Genomic DNA, 8,824 nt, shown 5'->3' on the forward strand with positions numbered 1-8,824 from the left:
CGTTGAACATTTTCAAAATCCTCAAAGACCTAACAGAAAAAAAGTTATGGGGCTTTCAAGATCTGGAAAGGCAAAAAAATAAAAAAAATCATACTCAGTAATGGCGCACTGATACGTATCCAACGTATCTATAATTTTTGATTGTTCCATGCTATTATATTACCTGTTTTGGATGTTTATGGACTTTATTTTATACATTATTATCATTTTTGGGACTAACCTACTAACCGGAGGCCCAGCCCGTATTGCTGTATTTTTGCCTATTTCAGTATTTCGAAGAAAAGGTATATCAAACAGAGTCGAAACGGAACGAAACGGGAGTGTGATTTTTGGAACAAACATCATCCAGATGACGTGGAGTGCAAGTCAAGAAACAACCGAAGCTTCCACGAGATAGGAGGGTGCCCCCCTGTCTCGTGGGCCCCTCGGGCGTCCACCGATGTACTTCTTCTTCCAATATAAGACTACGTACCCCGAAAACATCCAGGAGCCACCTGAAGAAATAATTACGCCACTGTAACCTTTTGTATCCGCGAGATCCCATCTTGGAGCCGTCGCCGGCGTTTCTCCCGAGGGGGAATCCACCACGAAGGGCTTCTACATCAACATCCTTGCCCCTCCAATGAGTTTTGAGTAGTTTACCACAGACCTACGGTTCCATAGTTATTAGCTAGATGACTTATTCTCTCTTTTTGGATCTCAATACAATGTTCTTACCCTCTCTTGTGAAGAACCATTCGATGTAATATCTTTTTGCGGTGTGTTTATCAAGATCCGATGTATTGTGGGTTTATGATCAGATTTATCTATGGATAATAATTGAATCTTCTCTGAATTCTTTTATATGATTGAGTTATCTTTGCAAGTCTCTTTGAATTATCGGTTTGGTTTGGCCTACTAGATTGATCTTTCTTGCCATGGGAGAAGTGCTTAGCTTTGGGTTCAATATTGCGGTGTTCTTACCAAGTGACAGAAAGGGTTGCAAGACACGTATTGTATTGTTGCCATCGGGGATAACAAGATGGGGTTTATATCATATTGTTTGAGTTTATCCCTCTACATCATGTCATCTTGCTTAATGTGTTACTCTGTTCTTATGAACTTAATACTCTAGATGCATGCTGGATAGCGGTCGATGTGTGGAGTAATAGTAGTAGATGCAGGGAGGAGTCGGTCTACTTGTTGCGGACGTGATGCCTATATACATGACCATGCCTAGATAATGTCATAATTATTCGCTTTTCTATCAATTGCTTGACAGTAATTTGTTCACCCACCGTAATACTTATGCTCTCTAGAGAAGCCTCTAGTGAAACCTATGGCGCCCGGTTCTATCTCTTATCATATTTGCTTTCAATCTACTTTTATTTGCATCTTTATCTTCTGCATCTATATTATAAAATACCAAAAATATATTTATCTTATCATACTATCTCTATCAGATGTCACTTTCACAAGTGGTCGTGAAGGGATTGACAACCCCTTTATCGCGTTGGTTGCGAGTTCTTTCTTTGTTTGTGTAGGTTCGTGGGACTTGTTGAGAAGCCTCCTACTGGATTGATACCTTGGTTCTCAAAAACTGAGGGAAATACTTACGCTACTATGCTGCATCACCCTCTCCTCTTCGAGGAAATCCAACGCAAGCTCAAGACGTAGCAAGAAGGATTTCTGGCGCCGTTGCCGGGGAGGTCTTCGCTCAAGTCAAGACATACCAAGTACCCATCACAAACTCATATCCCTCGCATTAACATTATTTGCCATTTGCCTCTCGTTTTCCTCTCCCCCACTTCACCTTTGCCGTTTTATTCGCCCTCTCTTTCCCAATCTTCTCCTCTCTTTTGCGTTTGCGGTTTTCTGTTTGCTTGGGTGCTGGATTACTTTTTGCCATGGCGCAAGATAATACCAAATTGTGTGATTTCTCGAATACCAATAATAATGATTTCCTTAGTACTCCGATTGCTCCTCTTAATGATGTTGAGTCTTGTGAAATCAATACTGCTTTGTTGAATCTTGTTATGAAAGATCAATTCACCGGCCTTCCTAGTGAAGATGCCGCTACTCATCTAAACAATTTTGTTGATTTGTGTGATATGCAAAAGAAGAAAGATACAGATAATGATATTGTTAAATTGAAGTTATTTCCGTTTTCACTTAGAGATCATGCTAAAGTTTGGTTTTCATCTTTGCCTAAAAATAGTATTGATTCTTGGAACAAGTGCAAAGATGTTTTTATCTCTAAGTATTTTCCTCCCGCTAAGATTATCACTCTTAGGAACGATATTATGAATTTTAAACAACTTGATCATGAGCATGTTGCCCAATCTTGGGAAATAATGAAATTGATGATTCACAATTGCCCTACTCATGGTTTGAATTTATGGATGATCATACGAAATTTTTATGCCGGTTTGAACTTTGCTTCTAGAAATCTTTTAGATTCGGCCGCCGGAGGCACGTTTATGGAGATGCTACGAAACTTCTTGATAATATTATGGCTAATTATTCTCAATGGCACACCGAACGATCTACTAGTAAAAAAGTGCATGCTATAGAAGAAATCAATGTTTTGAGTGGAAAGATGGATGAGCTTATGCGATTGTTTGCTACTAAAAATACTCCTCTTGATCCCAGTGATATGCCTTTGTGTACTTTGATTGAAAATAATAATGAATCTATGGATGTGAATTTTGTTGGTAGGAATAGTTTTGGAAACAATGCTTATAGAGGAAACTTTTATTCTAGACCGTTCCCTAGTAATTCCTCTAATAATTATGAAAATTCCTACAATAATTCTTATGGTAATTTCAATAAGATGCCCTCTGATTTTGAGAATAGTGTGAAAGAATTTATGATTTCTCAAAAGAATTTTAATGCTTTGCATGAAGGAAAATTCCTCAAAGTTGATGATTTGGCTAGGAACGTTGATAGACTTTCGCTTGATGTTGATTCTCTCAAACTTAGATCTTCTCCTCCTAAGCATGATATCAATGAGTCTCTCAAAGCAATGAGAATTTCCATTGATGAGTGTAAGGAAAGAACCGCTAGATTGCGTGCTAAGAAAGAAAGCTTTATAAAAGTGTGTTCTTCTAGTTTCCATGAAAATAATGATGAGGATCTTAAAGTTATTGATGCATCTCCTATTAGATCTATGTTTTGCAATATGAATTTTGATGATTATGGGACTGATGATGAATCAACTTAGCCTAGAAGGCATCCCAAAAATTTGGAGTCTTTACATCTTGATGCTAAATTTGGTAAAAGTAAGATTGGAGAGGTCATGACTTTAAATAGCATTGAACCCACTATCTCGGATTTCAAGGAATTTAATTATGATAATTGTTCTTTAGAAAGTTGTATTTCCTTGTTGCAATCCGTTGTAATTCTCCACATGCTTATAGTCAAAACAAAGCTTTTACCAAACATATTGTTGATGCCTTGATGTAATCTTATGATGAAAAACTTAATTTGGAAGTTTCTATACCTAGAAAACTTAATGATGAGTGGGAACCTACTATAAAGATTAAAATTAAAGATTATGAGTGTTTTGCTTTGTGTGATTTGGGTGCTAGTGTTTCCATGATTCCGAAAACTTTATGTGATATTTCTAGGTTTCCATGATCTTGATGATTGCTCTTTAAATTTGCACCTTGCGGATTTCACCATTAAAAATCCAATGGGAAGGATCAATGATGTCCTTATTGTTGCAAATAGAAATTTGGTGCCCGTTGATTTTATCGTTTTTGATATAGATTGCAATCTTTCTTGCCCTATTATTCTTGGTAGACCTTTCCTTAGAACGATTGGCGCGATTATTGACATGAAGGAAGGGAATATTAGATTCCAATTTCCATTAAAGAAAGGCATGGAGCACTTTCCAAGAAAGAAAGTCAAATTACCTTATGAATCTATCATGCGAGCTACTTATGAATCAAGTGCCAAAGATGGCACTACTTAGATCTATCTTCGCTTTTATGCCTAGCTAGGGGCGTTAAACGATAGCGCTAGTTGGGAGGCAGCCCAATTTTCTTTATGTCTTTTGTTTTTGTTCCTGTTTAGTGTTAGATTTTGTTTCTACTTGATGTTTAGTTGTGTTTTCTTGTTTTATCTAGTGTTTGTGCCAAGTAGAACCTATAGGATAACCTATGAGATGAGTTGATTTGATTCTGCTGAAAAAAGAGAAACTTTGCGCTCACGAGAAACAATTCAATAAATCACAGGAACGAGATTTTGCATTGATTCTTCTTGCTGCTGTTCAATAAACAAATTTTTTTAGGTCGTCCTATTTTGGTAGGATTTTTAGAGTTCCAGAGGTTTGCGTTAGTTACAGATTGCTACAGATTGTTCTGTTTTTGACAGATTCTGTTTTTCGTGTGTTGTTTGCTTATTTTGATCCATCTATGGCTAGTAAAATAGTTTACGAACCATAGAGAACTTGGAATACAGTAGGTTTAGCACCAATATGAATAAAGAATGAGTTCATTACAGTACCTTATGTAGTGGTTTTGTTTTCTTTCACTAACGGAAGTTATAAGATTTCCTGTTGAGTTTTGTGTTGTGAAGTTTTCAAGTTTTGGGTAAAGCTTTTATGGACTATGGAATAAAAAGTGGCAAGAGCCTAAGGTTGGGGATGCCCAAGGCACCCCAAGATATTCAAGGATAGCAAAAAGCCTAAGCTTGGGGATACCCCCGGAAGGCATCCCCTCTTTCGTCTTCGTTCATTGGTAACTTTACTTGGAGCTATATTTTCATTTACCACATGATATGTGTTTTGCTGGAGCGTTGTGTATTATATTGGTCTTTGCTCGTTAGTTTACCACAATCATCCTTGCTGTAACACACCTTTTGGGAGAAGCCTATTTTCTTAGGATTTGATAGAATACTCTATGTGCTTCACTTATATCTTTTGAGCTTGATAGTTTTTGCTCTAGTGCTTCACTTATATCTTTTAGAGCATGGCGGTGGATTAATTTTGAAAAAATTGCTAGTCTCTCATGCTTCACTTATATTATTTTGAGAGTCTCTTAGAACAGCGTGGTATTTGCTATGGTTATAAATTGGTCCTAGAATGATGAGCATCCAAGTTGGGTATAATAAAAACTATCATAGGACGTGAATTGGATGCTATGATCAACTTGATACTTGATGATTGTTTTAAGATATGGAGGTAGTGATATTAAAAAGTCATGCTAGTTGGGTGATTATGAATTTAAAGTATGCTTGTGTTAAAGTTAGTAAGTCCAGTTGCATGCACCTGGCTTGTGTATCCATATGAGTGGCGGTCGGGGACGAGCGATGGTCTTTTCCTACCAATCTATCCCCCTAGGATCATGCGCGTAGTGCTTGGTTTTTGATGACTTCTAAATTTTTGCAATAAGTATATGAGTTCTTTTGACTAATGTTGAGTCCCTGGATTATACACACTTTTACCTTTCCATCATTGCTAGCCTCTTTGGTACCGTGCATTGCCCTTTCTCACCTAGAGAGATGGTGCAAACTTCGCCGGTGCATCCAAACCCCGTGATATGATACGCTCTATCACACATAAACCTCCTTATATCTTCCTCAAAACAGCCACCATACCTACTTATTTATGGCATTACCATACCCATTCCGAGATATATTGACATGCAACTTTCCACCGTTTCGTTCATCATCATCATGACATACATTACTTTTGTCATATTGCCATTGCATGATCATGTAGTTGACATCGTATTTGTGGCAAAGCCACCATGCATTATTTTCCATACATGTCACTCTTGATTCATTGCACCATCCCGGTACACCGCCGGAGGCATTCATATAGAGTCATGTCTTGTTCTAGGTTCGAGTTGTAATTCATGTGTTGTAATCAATAAAAGTGTGATGATGATCATTATTAGAGCATTGCCCCAAAAAAAAGGCCAAGAAAAAGAAAAAAAAGAAAGGCCAAAGGAAAAAAAGGAGAAAAAAAGAAAAAGAAAAAATGAAGAAAAAGAAAAAAAGGAAAAAAGGGAGAAAATAAATAAATAAAAGGGAAATGCTACTATTTCTTTTTCCACACTTGTCTTTCAAAGTAGCACGTTGTTCTTTATGAGTTTCATATATTGTGCTTCAAAGTAGCACAATGTTCTTCATGTAGAGAGTCTCACACAGGTTGTCACTTTCATATACTAGTGGGAATTTTTCATTATAGAACTTGGCTTGTATATTCCTACGATGGGCTTCCTCAAATGCCCTAGGTCTTCGTGAGCAAGCAAGTTGGATGCACACCCACTAGTTTTATTTTGTTGAGCTTTCATTCATTTATAGCTCTAGTGCATCCGTTGCATGGCAATCCCTACTCCTCATGTTGACATCAATTGATGGGCATTCCCATAGCCCATTGATTATCCTCGTCAATGTGAGACTTTCTCCTTTTTTGTCTTCTCCACACAATCCCCAATCATTATTCTCTTCCACCCATAGTGCTATATCCATGGCTCACGCTCATGTATTGCGTGAAGGTTGAAAAAGTTTGAGATTATTTAAGTACGAAACAATTGCTTGGCTTGTCATCAGGGGTATAGAAGTTGGGAACATCTTTGTGTGACGAAAATGAAGCATAGCCTAACTATATGATTTTGTAGGGATGAACTTTCTTTTGCCATGTTATTTTGAGAAGACATGATTCCTTTGATTAGTATGCTTGAAGTGTTACTATTTCTTTTATCAATATGAACTTTTATCTTGAATCATTTGGATCTGAACATTCGTGCCACAATCAAGAAAATTACATTGAGAATTATGCTAGGTAGCATTCCACATCACAATTTTTTTTATCATTTACCTACTCGAGGACGAGCAGGAATTAAGCTTGGGGATGCTTGATACGTCTCCAACATATCTATAATTTTTAATTGTTCCATGCTATTATATTACCTGTTTTGTATGTTTATGGGCTTTATTTTATACATTATTATCATTTTTGGGACTAACCTACTAACCGGAGGCCCAGCCTGTATTGCTGTTTTTTTGTGCCTATTTCAGTATTTCGAAGAAAAGGAATATCAAACGGAGTCCAATCGGAATGAAACCTTCGGGAGTGTGATTTTTGGAACAAACGTGATCCAGAGGACGTGGAGTGCAATTCAAGAAACAACCCGAGCCTCCACGAGATAGGAGGGCGCGCCCCCCCTGTAGGGCATGCCCCTGTCTCGTGAGCCCTTTGGGCGTCCACCGACGTACTTCTTCTTCCTATATAAGCCTATGTACCCCGAAAACATCTAGGAGCCACCTGAAGAAATATTTCCGCCACCGTAACCTTATGTATCCGCGAGATCCCATCTTGGAGCCGTCGTCGGCGTTCTGCCGGAGGGGGAATCCACCACGGAGGGCTTCTACATCAACATCCTTGCCCCTCCAACAAGTTGTGAGTAGTTTACCACAGACCTACGGGTCCATAGTTATTATCTAGATGGCTTCTTCTCTCTTTTTGGATCTCAATACAATGTTCTTCCCCTCTCTTGTGAAGAACCATTCGATGTAATCTCTTTTTGCGGTGTGTTTGTCAAGATCTGATGAATTGTGGGTTTATGATCAGATTTATCTATGGATAATAATTGAATCTTCTCTGAATTCTTTTATATGATTGAGTTATCTTTGCAAGTCTCTTCGAATTATCGGTTTGGTTTGGCCTACTAGATTGATCTTTCTTGCCATGGGAGAAGTGCTTAGCTTTGGGTTCAATCTTGCGGTGTTCTTACCCAGTGACAGAAAGGGTTGCAAGACACGTATTGTATTGTTGCCATCGAGGATAACAATATGGGGTTTATATCATATTGCTTGAGTTTATCCCTCTACATCATGTCATCTTTCTTAATGTGTTACTCTGTTCTTATGTACTTAATACTCTAGATACATGCTGGATAGCGGTCAATGTGTGGAGTAATAGTAGTAGATGCAGGCAGGAGTCGGTCTACTTGTTGCAGACGTGATGCCTATATACATGATCATGCCTAGATAATGTCATAATTATTCGCTTTTCTATCAATTGCTTGACAGTAATTTGTTCACCCACCGTAATACTTATGCTCTCGAGAGAAGCCTCTAGTGAAACCTATGGTCCCCGGGTCTATCTCTTATCATATTTGCTTTCAATCTACTTTTATTTGCATCTTTATTTTTTGTATCTATATTATAAAATACCAAAAATATATTTATCTTATCAAACTATCTCTATCAGATCTCACTTTCGCAAGTTGCCGTGAAGGGATTGACAACCCCTTTATCTCGTTGGTTGCGAGTTCTTTGTTTGTTTGTGTAGGTTTGTGGGACTTGTTGAGAAGCCTCCTACTGGATTGATACCTTGGTTCTCAAAAACCGAGGGAAATACTTATGCTACTCTGTTGCATCACCCTCTCCTCTTCGAGGAAAACCAACGCAAGCTCAAGACGTAGCACGCACCTGCTCATGGTGTGCCATTCTATCTTCCCGCCTTCAAAACTCAAAATAAATAAAAAATAATAATAATTAGTAATGGCGCACCTGCCCATGGTGCGCCATTACTATCTTCCTGCCTACAAAATTCAAAAAAAATAAAAAAAGTAAGTAATGGCGCACGTGCCCACGGTGCGCCATTACTGTCCTGTATATATGGTTGGGCGGGGTCCTCTCCTCCACTCCATCTCCTCCTCTCCTCCACTCCATCTCTCCTCCACTCCATCTCCTCCTCTCTTCCACTCCATCTCCCCTCCTCTCCTTCACCATACTCCCCTCCTCCTCTCCGACGACCTCCTCCTTCTCCTCCTCTCTGGCGACCTCCTCCTCCCTCCTCTCCGGTGAGCTCCTCCTCCCTCCTCTCCAG

The sequence above is a fragment of the Triticum dicoccoides genome, chromosome 2B (assembly GCF_002162155.2).
Source record: "Triticum dicoccoides isolate Atlit2015 ecotype Zavitan chromosome 2B, WEW_v2.0, whole genome shotgun sequence".
In the NCBI taxonomy this organism is placed as follows: Eukaryota; Viridiplantae; Streptophyta; class Magnoliopsida; order Poales; family Poaceae; genus Triticum; species Triticum dicoccoides.